The sequence below is a fragment of the Fundulus heteroclitus genome, chromosome 15 (assembly GCF_011125445.2).
Source record: "Fundulus heteroclitus isolate FHET01 chromosome 15, MU-UCD_Fhet_4.1, whole genome shotgun sequence".
NCBI classification, from domain to species: domain Eukaryota; kingdom Metazoa; phylum Chordata; class Actinopteri; order Cyprinodontiformes; family Fundulidae; genus Fundulus; species Fundulus heteroclitus.
Genome location: NC_046375.1, coordinates 18,646,275 through 18,659,652, shown reverse-complemented (window position 1 = coordinate 18,659,652; position 13,378 = coordinate 18,646,275).

The window sequence follows — 13,378 nt, the reverse complement described above, 5'->3', positions numbered from 1 at the left end:
AATGAAATAAAAACACAGTCCTTCTAGAGGCTTTAAACTGTCTAATTGCGACCGGGACAAAAGATCTTCTGTACCTTTCTGTCAAGAGTATCAAAGTACTCTTTTTGTTCCTATGCAATCAGGAATAGTTTGAGGTCTGGATGAAAAGGTTGCTTTTCATCCAGACTTTTTTCCCCCATATCCTGCTGTAGAAAAGTTGTTCTATCAGTTTATCTGTCCTTCTGTTTGATAGAAATGCCCATCTATCACTCTTCTGTTAGTCTATCCTATCCATCCATTCAACCATCTCTGTTCATTTATCCATCCATTTTTCCACCCATTTCATTGTCCACCTATTAAGCTCTCTATCCATCTAAGCATCCCATCCATTTCTTGGTTGTCCAGTCATCCCTCTCCATCCTGCTATCCAGCCTTTGGTCCTTCCTTCATTATTCCACCCATCATTCATCCATCAATAACCTTTCTGTCCAATCATCCCTCCATTTGTTCATCATCCATCTAACCACTGTCCTCCATCCTTATGCAGCTGGCATCTGATCTTGCCAGTTTTATCAATCCATTTCCAATGATCCGTTTTTAAAGATTCCTGTAAATAAGCAAAGATAATTGGCTGAAGTATCTGTAAACTAGGTAATATCTTGAATTTTGACAATAAAAAGAAAAAAATGTTTAGGTATAGTATTATTTAATATGAAGTATGCTACAAAAAAAGCTAATTAAAGTTGACTCAAAAAGCTCGTACTAAACTAGAAGTGTTGTTTTAAAATGAGCCAATATTATAACAAATACATTTTTTATGTATTTATTGCAACTTTCTTGATTACAAATGAAAAAAGTGACAGAATAGTTGAAGAGATTAAAAGCTTGTACCAAGACGGTTTGTAGACCTAACAGTCCTCACCAGAGACATTTAGCAAAAGGTGGTATTTGCTGCCACCTGCTGGACATGAAGCGCGAAGAATTGCAATCTGAGTTGGCTTCCAGCAAGAGGGTTTTTGCATTCCCATAGATTTCTCTAAACTTTGGTTCTTTTCCTCCATCCATCTATCAATCTTTTCCACTTCTGGTCATCTCACCATTACTTGATTCTTTACAACACCCCAGAAAAGTTAATACCCCATTTAGTTTTTCAATTTATTTTATTGGAATTATGTGACAGAGCAACACAAAGTACTGAGAAAGTGTAAAGTATAGTAAAAAGATACGTGATTTTCAAAATTGTGGACTAAAATCTAAAAAGTGTACTGTGCATTTGTTAAAACTTTCTCGATCTAGCTTTATTTGTAGTTGCTTGGCATATGTCTCTCCATGCTTTGCACATCTGGAGACATGAGAAGTTAATGGAGATACATTTTTGTCTCTTCACAGTTTCTTAATTGGGCTTGCTGCCGGCCTTTGACTAGGCCATTCTAAATCTTGAATAAGGTTGATGAAAAACATTTGACTGTTGCTCTAAATGCGTGTTTAGAGTCGTCCTACTGAAAGGTGAACTTCAAGCAGTAGCTGGTGTTTTGCATGCGGCCTAAAACCAGCACCTTCTTCTACATGTCTGCTGTTAAAGTCTGTGGCAAACTGCAAATTTAAGTACTTGACTTTCTGTAAAAAGTTTTTCTTTCTTTTTCTTGACACTTCCATAAAGGCCAGATTTTTGGATTACACAGCTAAAGTTTGCCCCGTGGAAAGATTCTTCCAGCAGAGCTGCAGCTTACTGCAGCTCCTCCAGAGTTACTCAAAACTGTCCCGTTTATTAAGGGCAACCAGATCAAAGAGGGCTGATCATAATTGTGCACCTCACATTTTACACTTATTAGTAAGAAAGTAAAATAAAACGTAAAAGAAAAGAAAACCTTATACTATTTTCCGTTAACTTCCCAGCTGTGCGCTACCATGAGGTGGGTTTCTCATCTAAGCCCTGTGTGAAGCGCCTAAATCAATGTTTGTGGTTTTAATCTGAATAAATGGAGGGGAAAAAAGGTTCAAGGGTGATGGATAGTTTTGCTAAACGAGATATTTAGCTTCTCCCTCAGAGGTATCTGGGTTGTGTCTGTTTCTCTCACTAAATGATAAAACTAACTCCTGGTGTTGACGCTTACTGAATTATTGCTCTAACGCGACACGATATCCTGATTTTCGCCTTAGCACATACATTTTCTGTGAAGTGCTATCTGTTGGACACTTTTTATTTATTTTTATTTCCAGAAGACGTGTCCTGGTGCCACCATACGCCTTTAACATTTGCACACTCTCCAAACCGTCTCCGCCGAGGTCATCCGAGTTCCTCTTTTTATCTGAAAGCAGCTGTGAGATTAGCGCCCTCCCACCTTTTTTAGCGTCTAGCACCCCTGCTGGCATCTGCGCTGAACCTAAGTGAACCTGTAGAGTGATTTAGGAAACAAACAGGCTTCAATCCCCCACCCTTGTTTTTTTTTTGTTTTTTTTGCCTAGTGATAGAGATATGATGATGCATTGGGAAGGGGGGGGGGGGGGGGGGGGGCACTGCGTCAGCAACTGATTTAATCTTTGATCATGCAAATTTCTGCCTGCCTCATGTTTCTGTCGCCACATTTGTGCTTATTGTTGTGTTGAGAACCTGTTTCTATATTTACTGGCGAGAGGACCGGACCGTGTGGCATAATAGCCCCCTGCTCCTAAAGGCCCTCTCTAATGAGGATGCACCGCTGCCCCCCCCCCCTCCCTCATCACAGATAAAACCGAGTTGCCTCATTATCGACACATTGTACTCCAATTATCTAAGAGGAAATATTCCTCCAGGCCGGGTGAATCGCTGGAGATCAAAACTACGTCAGTGGTGGTTAAAAGGCTCGGCGTATCCCTCCCTCTCTGCTCGGACGAGGTCACATGGGTTCACTGGATTCGCCTGCAGTCAGAAGAGCTGAACGCTGCCTCGCCAACTCAGATGTGATGGTTCTGCGTTTTTATATTTTTATTTTTTTTCCTTCCTTGTTTGATCTAGATGTTCTGATGGCCTTCCTTGACTTTTCAGTGTGCTGCAACCTCCCCTCCCCTCCACCCCTTTCTGCTGGTCCTTTTGCAAGCAAAAAAAAAAAAAAAAAAGAAACCTCACAACGACAGGAGATGTCAGAACCCATTGCCATGGAAACAGCACTCAAAAGTTTGGAGCATCGACCCCCATTGTATCTACATCCAATCAGGTTTTTAGGAAAGCTTTTTGAGTGCTGCGTGACTTTGGTCTGAAGTCTGCTGAGTGTGAGTACATCTGTGTGTGTGTGTGTGTGTGTGTGTGTGTGTGTGTGTGTGTGTGTGTGTGTGTGGTAGATCATGAGGAAAACGGTAGCCAGGAAGTGACTCATCACTCCTTGGGGTGGGGTGGGGGGGGTGTCTGGGATCCAGCTCTGGTATCTGCTTCTTTATCCTTTCTCATGCTCAAACACTCTAGCACCTTAAGTCATGGCCAGTGAAGCGACGAGTCACACCTTCCTTCTTAAAACCCGTCTCCCCCCCTTTGGGGAGGTGGACCACGGTGCAGGGCTGTCCTGCTTGATGCCAGACACTCTGCATCAAATCCTCTGCATCAAAGCAGAAGACTTGGAATCAGCAGCAGCACAGCGTCCAGTCTCTCTCGCTCTTTTATTTATATATATATATATATATATATATATATATATATATATATATATATATATATATATATATATATATTTATATATATATTTATATATATACTCACAGCTTACGATTTACCCAGTTTTGAGGCCCAACTTTCTTACAGGGCATGAAACACAGGACTAAGGTGGTGAAATGTATCTCAGGAGAGAAGCCTGCGCAGTTCCTGAACGTCCGACCATCTCTATGTATTGATCTGATTCTAAAATGCTCAAACAATCATGTTTTTTTTTTTTTCCCCCTTGCCAAACTGAAACTGCTTCTCTCATTTGTTTACATTTTGTCAAGTTACAGCCACAGAGTCCACCTGTGATTCGTTCCCGACATTCTCTGGTCAGATGTCGGCAATATTAAACTTGTTGAGCTGTATGCAGGGGGGAAAAAAGCTGGAAATCACCCTGAGGCATGGTAAGCATGGCAATGGCAGAATAATGCTGTGGGGAGGGTTTTCTGTAGAAGGGACAAGGAAGCTGCTCAGAGTTTTTGGGAAGATAGATGAAACAATGTAGTGTGGAATCTGGGAAGAAAACCCAGGCAGCACAAGACTTTTTTTTTTTTTTTTGAGTGATGTATCCTGAATGCAAATGTTCTTGAAGCTATTTAAATATTATGCAAGCAAAACTAATTGTCTAAGAGTGCTTTGACTCCCTTAAATATCCAATCACAGAGTGCCTCACGTCCAAGATCAGACATCTGATTCTGGGCTGCATGGTGGAGCAGTGCGTAGGTTTGAATCCTGGACTGCATGGTCTCCCTGTGCATGTCTGGGTTCTTTCCAGATATTCTGTAAAACGATGTAAGGGTTAATTGGTTCCACTAAATTGCCTTAGAGGTATGTCTGTGCAAGCAAGGCTGGACATCCTTTTTTCTCTGTCTCTGCGTTAGACTGTCCTGTCCATAGTGTCATCCCCCCTGCAAGGATCAGGCAGGATGAGGTGCTGTTTTCCTTCAAATCTGTCTTTCTGGGTCAGTTCACGATGAAAAAAATGAAACCTTTTATTTCTATAAAACACATTATATACATTTTTTTAACCTGATCAGAGAACTTGTACCCAATTCCAACGCTGAAAGACCAGTTGACTCTAACACTGACAATGACAACCTGTAGCATAAGTTTAGAATAAATGCAATTATGCAAATAAAATTTCAACTTTTCTTTTGGCAGTTTCAGCACAAAAAAGACATTAGAAATGCGAACGGCGTTCTGTTCAAATGGAGATATCACGGAGGGCCTATAACTCAGCAGTTTCTGTAAGGCAGCAGAGCGCTGACTACCCAAATGAGTTTCCGAATCAAAATCCGACAGTGGGCACGGGTTAAAAACTCAGAAAACTAAATGACGCAGAGTGGTAGCATGACCGTGTCAGCAGTTTGAGCTGAACTTTAGTTGGAACAGCTTGTGAGGCTTTAGAAAATTGAGCATGTTGGCTTTCTAATTTAGATAATTTACTGGTTCTTGCTGATGGCTTATTGATAAAAAAGGACTCCTGGTACATTTTAAGCATGTCAGGGGGAAGGAAACAACTAGTTCTGCATTTGTGTTTTGGGTTGTTGATGAAGCTGAAAGGCGCACACCACCCCTTTTCCACATTTTGTCACGTTTAAAACCACAAACCACAACATGTTTCACTGAGATTTATGTGACAGAGTGGGACAAAAAAAAAAAAAAAAAACAGTGAATGGAAAATAATTGTTTTAAAATCTTATTTTAACGCTGCCTGGATTATGTCTGTCAACTTAGCTCATCTAGAGACTGACCTTTTTGGAAAAAATCTCTGAAACCCAGTCAGATGTGATGGCTGAGCATCTGTGGACATTAATTGTTGAAGCCTATTGTGGCAGATCCTCAGCTGGATGCAGGTCTGACCTTGCACATGGGGGACATTCCTAAACAGGTACACTTCTGTGAACATCATTTCTGAAGCTCCATCACAACACAAGCCTTCATCACTGACTGAGCAACCCTCTCTGACACCGTAAAGCCAATTAATATCAGCTAATGAATATCCAGAGGGCGCTCAGTCGCTACTGAAACCTTGACGCTGATATGAACAGCCTGGGTCTTTAAAGGCATTAACCCAGCCCAACTCCCCCTCCTTAATCAGAAAGGCTGGGAGCTGGGAAGTGTCGACATAATTGGTTTGTTCCCCGACAAAGCGATTTCTGTGTTTGTGTTAGCGGTGGGCGGGGAGGGGAGGGGATGGAGAAGGAGAAGGAAAAAGTCATGGCAGGACGGTTTTCCTCTGTGACTGTCTGGAACATGTGCGCTGCGAAGCGTTATTATCTCGCGGTTTGTGGGGCATCTGGGGACAACCTCGCCGTCTGCAGACAGCAAACACACACAGCGATGGAGGGAGGGGGGGGGGGCTTGCTTCGCACTTAAGACGCAGGTAATTGTCTGAGTGTATGCGGGGAAGATGAACCTGAGCAGCACGGCCGTCTGGAGGCTCTGCGCTCTCGGGGTGAGGTCATGCAGGAGGGACGGGAGGCGCAGGAGACGCTGAGAGCAGAGCGAGAAGGATGGAGGAGCGCGGAATGGAGAGATGCAAACAAGCAAGGCAACACACACACACACACACACACACACACACACACACACACACACACACACACACACACACACACACACACACACACTGCTTGGTGGCAGGTGTGTGCGCAGGAAGGGATGGAGGCAAGTGGAGCAGATTTATTTTAATAACTCGATGTTTTTTCTCCTCATATACCTCCAAGCTGCTGGTTTTTACTCATGTTGCATAGTTAAAGTAAAGGACGCATGTCTGCTATTTAGTATGGCGCAGGGGGTGTACTGGCATGTCTATTGACCCCCCCCCCCCCAGTGTTGGACCCATTGACCATTACATTTACACTGATTACATTAATAGCTGTATCAGCCAGAAATATAGAGATGGTGGCATCCTGCATACGTAAAGCACAATTTTCTCCCGTTTTTACAATAAGTGATTAAAGTGCAAAAGCTAGTTAAGTTTATTTACTCCCAAAAATGATTGCAGAAGGCTTTCAGTCATGCCTACAACATGCATGACATAATTTGCTTGCCAATTTTTATGGATCTTCCAAAGTTCAGCATCGAACATTTAAAGAGCTTAAATTAAGGTGCTTTTAATGGATCGATTTATCACGGATATACCGCAGTTTTTTTAATATATAGTTGAGCCCAGTTGAGCCCAACGTCATTCATGCCTCTGGCTGATTCAGGTTTAAAAAAACAAAGTGTTTTGACAGGGAAGAGAGATGTATCGCTCAAAAACTAAAGCAATGGTACTAAAGGAGTATAATTAAAAAAAGTTATTTCAGTTTAGATTTTTATTTAAAATGGCATTTTAAATATAGCTTTTTTTTTTTTTTTTTTTTTTTTTTTTTTTTTTTTTTTTTTTTTACCCTTCTCAATAATCAGTGACATCTTAATTGGTATACCGGCGATCATACCGTTCCCGTAATTGCTAAGCGTTTTCTATTCATGATTTAATGGGTATTTTGAAGATTTATCTTCAATAATGAGCTCCAAGTCCTTGAGGTCAGAAGGCCTCCTTGCCAGCACCCTAATCTTTAGCTGCCCACAGATTCTCTATTAGATCCAGTCAGAAGAATCTGTAATTCTAGACCCTAAATGCTGTGCCCTGTTGAAAGTTATATTTAAAAGTACTCAATAAATACATGAAGCACAAATTTATTCAACAACATTTTCAATTCCAAGATTTATGTTTGATAATTTTCAAGTTAGCTATTGTGTTTTTTTCTGTTTTTATCTAAATTTTTTTTTGCAGGTGGTTGTTTTTTTCCTTCACTGTGCACATTTCCCTAGCAGCTCTATGTATTAGATGGATTTATATGTACAAGTTTTTTTTATTATAACTAATTAAATGAAATGTTAATGCATCAGTTCTTTTAACCAAATGGCAGACAAATGTTTAGGGGTAGTTTTCCACCTAAAGTCTGCATTTATTTATTTTAAAATATGTGCCAGTGTTCATTTAAACTTTCAGTGACGCGCTCCCCAAGTTTTTTTTTTAAGTTCGAACTTGTTGCTCATACTGTTCCTCTTACTCTGAAGAAAGGAAGCTGAAATGTCCTGACTGAAATGGATGCCATCATTGAGCTAAGCTGGAGGGATTTCAACACAATCCACCAAGGTGAGTTGGCTGGCTTGCCATAAATCTGGATTTAAACGCAGGAAACTAGTGAGTATCTTTTTTTTTCTGGTTGTTTTGTGCAGGTACCTGGGGAAAATGTGAAAGAAAAGTATTCCAGACGATTTTTATTCCTCTTATTAACAAGAGCAACAACAGTTAGGTCGAAGTTGACCATGGATGAGAAAGTAACCATGAGTTGCTACATTGTGCAACCTGAGCGTTAACAGATGAGAGATTGGAGAATGTGAGGCTAAAACCTGAGAGTCCTTTCTGCTCACTGTCTGCAGGCCCTTTGGAAATGAGTGACGCTCCTTCACAAAACTGGATGAATTCATCCAGCGCTGAATTCAAGGGACCAGGGGGCCTGTGGTCCTTTTTGCATGGAGCGTACGCTCGCCTGAAGGTTGTGGTCGTGCCGTTGACACATTTTAGGTCAGTTGTAGCCCTGTTGAGACGAAACAGCGACTTTTGGACCAGAAGTCTAATTTGGCGACGAAAGAACTGTTATGCAACTTCTGTAATGAAAATGATTTGCTTGTTTTGGTCCACGCACACAATGCCTGATTATTACCAAAATGGACTTCTTCATATTTTATCACATTTCAAGTTTCAGTGTGTTTTATTAGCGTTATACGAAATGGATCAAGACCAAATAGCACAAAACTGTGGAGAGAAAGGTAAAAACGTAAATTTTTCGCAGGTGGGGAAAAATCTGAAAAGTGTGGCATGCCTTTACTTTGCTCAACAATAATTTCCTGCCATTACAGGTGTTTTGGGGTTTGCCTCAGCCAGTCTGCCAGATCCATCTGCTCTCATCATTTGCCCTGTCTTTGTATAGAAAGATGCACAATGTGGCCAGTTTCCCTCTCCCTGCTGATGAAAAGCATCCCCACAGCATGATTCTGCCACCTCCATGCTTCACCATAAGAATGGTATGCTTGTTGTCTGCCACAAAGGTAAAAAGTTCACTCTGGGTCTGATCAGAGCACCTTCTTGCATGCTTGGTGTGCCCCCTACAGGTTAGCAAAGGCACTGTATGTGCTTCAGGAGTCCACTGACATTTTTTGAATGGAGATACTGAATCAAACTGTACCACATAATAAAAACTTTGTGTTCAGTAAGATATGAGTTGTAGAGAGCAAACGCATGATTTTATGTTTTCTTTTAAAATAGATAATTATCAGATGTTTTTAAAGTCAGTGTTCTACCACAACTTACGTCTCAGTCTTTAGCTTTGGTTTTGAAACACACAGTTTGTGCTATGAGCTAGAAGAGCCTTAACTAAAAAAAATAATACATTATACTCAATTAAACATGCTAGCATTCCTGATATTTTCAAATGATAGCTTGCATGCAGGCACTGTACTTTAACAAACTCCTACAAATAAAATCTTTGACTTTCTAAAACATCTTCGGACAAAGGCAACCTTTTTTGAGTTTTTAGCCACAGATGAAGACAATCTCTTGATTCGGCTGTCAAAAGAACAGCCATTAAAAGTGCCTGTAATCAGTTATTGCATCCTAAAATGCGTTTGGTAGGTCTGGCTTTGGAAACATTTAGGATGTTTCAAAAGGACAGTTTTTAAACAATGACGAAAAACATCTTTCTGTTAGAGAGTTGAAAAAGATAGATTCACTAAGCCAGTGGTGTCCAAACTTTTTGTCATATGGGCCAAGAGCTATCATTTCAAAAAAATAATGTGAATTAGTTTTATTTTCTCAACAATAAACTATGTAAACAAGAAAAGGGTAGTGCAGTAACACACAAATTTGCATCGCTCCAAATGGGTCGCAAATTACCTCCAGGCCGCACTTTGGAGATCCCAGGTCTAAGCTGACCTCAACACGAAGTAACTAAAATTGGAAAAAATTCTCCAAAGGACTCAGATTCATAGTTTGGCAGTGAGGCAAAATACAAGCCTTTAAAGCCTCAGCTATAATTGCTTTGGGTGCATCATGCTGAATCACTTTCCCTCCCCTCCGACTCTGGTGATGCATTCAGAAAGCATCTGAACCCTGAGACACTTCTCACATGCCACTCAGGGATTTTAACAGCAGAAAATAAGCAGGTGGATGATCTTCCTTCTGATCAAATCCGCACGTGAAAGCTGCAGACACACGTTTCCTTGTGTGTGTGTGTGTGTGTGTGTGTGTGTGTGTGTGTGTGTGTGTGCAGCGGGGCTTTGTGCTCTGACGTAAAACACAGTAAGAGATCAGTTGGGCTGAGGCAAAGTTGCCGTCTTCTAGTATTTATCTGATTTCAGAATACTTATTAGTGTGCAGCTAAGTCATTGTATTTATTGAGAAACGAGAAAAGAGAACCGCCTTGCAGTAATTGTGTGTTTACTTTGTCGTTGGAACCTGAACGGCCCTCTAAAATCCTCTCTTACCCGGGTGGAGACTGTGAAAAGACTTCACTGTTTGAAATTTGACTAGGGTTATATTATGGAGAGCAGCACCCAGTGACATCTGCAACCAACAGATCTCCAGATAAATTGATCTCATAGCAACCACATCCCCATGACAACCAGGATGCAGATGCCACGCTGAGGTGATGTGCAGAGCAACTGGCTGCCCGACTGATATAAGAAAGAAACTTAACTGCATGATTCATCGAGTTTCCATCCCGAAAAATTAGTGTTTGCATCATTGGCCTCCTACGCCATCCTGCCTGTTCTTCTCGCTCTAATTGCTTTCTCCCCTTTTCTCCAAGGCAGCCTCTTTTCACTGTGATTGTGATCACAATTTTTAGATGTCAGGCCTTCATAAAAATGTATTTTGGTGCACGTATTACGGAAGGCAACACTTTTCCAAGGATGGCTGTAGGGATAAACTTATTTCAATCTCCAAACACGGAGAGCTTCCCTCTTTGCCAGAAACTTTTGCCACAATGGCTTTAACTGCTCATATTAAAGTGAAATTTCATCAATTGTTGATGCCTGACTAATATCAATAAACAGTTCATAAACAGTCCCATGACTTTGGATGCAAAGACCCAATGGACTCTGAACTCCTACTTTTCCAACTTCCTGTAGACGCTAGCTGTGCTGTATGGTTAATGCTAGCTTTTACATAAACAAGAGCAAGTGTGAAATCATTTTCGGCCGTTCAGTTTTTAGTTCTGTCCACCAACTTTAAAGTGCTGCTATTTAAAGCAGGTTTTGGCATCGCAACCATGAACAAATACTGTCTGTTATTCTGCTGTTTGTGTTGCCATTATTTTAGCCCACAATGTCAATGTTAAAGCAACATCTTCAACCGAATGGCATGACAAACTCACTGCCGTATTCATCTAAATTCCCGCTACTTTTCTAACTTCCCATGGCAGTGAGCTATGCTGCATTGCTAATGCTCACTTTTACGAAAGCAGGGAGAATTGAGGTTTCAGTTTATTTTTCTCTCCTTGTTACTTAGAAGGCTTTTTTCTGTTTTTGCACGAGTACATTTTTTTTTCTATGTGTAATGTTTATTATTAGAGAACTTGCAGTGACCTTTATGAACCAAGAGCGGGAGCAGCAGCCCCCACATACAGTGTTAAGAAAGCAAAAATGAAAAACATTGTTTCAGCATAAAGGGTCCAATGCATTTAGAGATGATAAATAATGACATCCTCTGGTTCTTTAAATCCAATTTGTGCTTTTGTGTACTAGTACGTGCTTACAACATGGACGACACTCGTATACACATTTTTCTGTTGTTTGATCAGAAAACTTTTAGTGGCTTATGTCCTTGCTGGTCTGCTCCAATTAAATCGCAGCACAGACTGGAAATAAAATACAACTGAGCATCTGATGTTCTTCATCCAGAGTCAGATCAGCAAAATTGCATATTTCCTGTCTTTTCTATCTACAAATCTGCTCTATTCTGCTATCATAGTTTATGTGTGTGTGTGTGTGTATTTTCCTCTGGTTTAATAGTGAAAGAGCATCCAGACAAGTCTGAACTTCCCAGGCTTTGCTGAATATCAAGCACCTCAGGGTCTTGTTGCTGCAGTCTAAACATAGAACAGGAGGATTATAAATACAGTTAACGCTGCTTCCGTCTCGCTTCCTTTTTACAAAAATGATTGTTGCCAAACAAATACAAAGTTAAGCTGGTGGCAAATGCCATCAGTTCTGGATTTTATACTAAACAAAGAAGAACATGTTTTAATTTATTTGACCTTAGTAGAGCTTACTGAATATAAATGGCATCATCTCTTCTTTTTTCTGTTACGTCACTTTACACAAATATCTTTTTACATTTTACAAAAATCTTTTGAAATTTTATCAATGAAAAACAAAATCATTGGATCAATGAAAACGTGATCTAGCAATCAAAGAATGAACACCGATCACATGGTTGTGATGTTACTCTTTGCATTTCAATAAAACTCTGTTACACTTACATAAATATTACATAAATATTCAAACCCCTTGAACTTTTCCACATTTTGTCACATTACAACCAAACACTCCAACGTATTATATTGGGATTTTATGTAATAGACCAAAACAAATCGCATAAAATAATGAAATGGTGAATTTTTGTTATTTCTCAGAAATGATTTGAAGAGCGTGGCATGGACTGGTTTGTTGCGCTCGTCAGATGAGACCAGATCTGAACCCAGCATGCTTCTGTGGCAAAAGAATAAAAAATGAACATGGCACATCACCCTGAACACAACATTTTGAGTTGTGCAGTAGCGGTGGCATCATGCTGTGGGGGTGCTTTTGTTCAGTGAGGAACGCTGGCTGAAGTGTATGAGATATTCTGCTTGTACCACAATGAACTAGAATCACACCTATTGCTGTTAAATATTTAATTGTGAACATGTTTCTTTGTTTGTATGTCTGCAAACACCAAGTAAAAATCTTTTTGCTATTGGCTTGTATTGTTAAAAGTAGCTAGCACCAGGATAAATCGGTGTCTAAAACACAGCTACAGTGTATTGAGCTCTCTCAACTTGGGTGTGACGTCAGCCCGGCTTACAGCTACGACTTCCAAGAAAAATTTAATGCGGCATACAACCGGAACGATTCTGGAAAAACGAATGTTAGAGGCTTTAAAAGACTGAGACTCCCCACCCACAGAGTCAGTGCCTCGTAAAACCTCCTTTAATTGCAAGTATAACTTCAAGCTTTTTGTTTGGGTTCTGTACTTTGCTCGTCTAGAAACAACCCGTTTTTACCCGTTCTTCGTAAAGTAGTCCAAGCTCTGTCAGATTTAGTGGAAAGTGTCTTTAAACTTCAGCTTCCAACTCTTATCAGAATCTCTTAATTGGATGTTTGTCTGAACTTTGAATAGGCCATTCTGAGGTGAAGGATGAATTGCCCCGTAGATCTACTCCAGCAACACAGACCAAGTTTCCTGTCTCTGTCAAAGTAAAGCATCCCCACAGCATGATGCTGCCACTGCAATGTTTCATGCGGCTGGTGTGTTCAGGGTAAAAGTCACACTGGTCTGAACACTTTGGAGAGGTATGCAACCTGTATTCACCTACTCTTAACATTATTGCAAATATTCTTTACTCTTGGTATTCTTGTTAAACTTGTTAAGAAATGTTGCCTGTCAACAGCAGCGTGACACGTGAAGTCCCT